We start from the raw sequence: 251 nt of genomic DNA, 5'->3' as shown, positions 1-251 counted from the left end.
ATTATTTTTCAGTTTTTCAGTTGTTCAGTTTTTGTGAGTTTGCAGTGAAAACGGTAAATAAATAAAAAATACCCACCATATGAGACGACTTATAATAATAATCACAAATATTGATATCATTAAGACCATCATTATCATCCCAATATTTGTCTTTTTGTGTCAGTCACCTTGACCTTGTGTGAGTCGTACCCTGGTTTGGTTTGACCGTACGCGATGTGGGCGGAGTCTGAGTGGTAGGGGGTCGGAGGGAA

The sequence above is a fragment of the Penaeus monodon genome, chromosome 21, assembly GCF_015228065.2.
Source record: "Penaeus monodon isolate SGIC_2016 chromosome 21, NSTDA_Pmon_1, whole genome shotgun sequence".
Lineage (NCBI taxonomy): Eukaryota > Metazoa > Arthropoda > Malacostraca > Decapoda > Penaeidae > Penaeus > Penaeus monodon.
The sequence above is the reverse complement of the archived record's forward strand: the minus strand, read 5'-3'. Positions refer to the sequence as shown.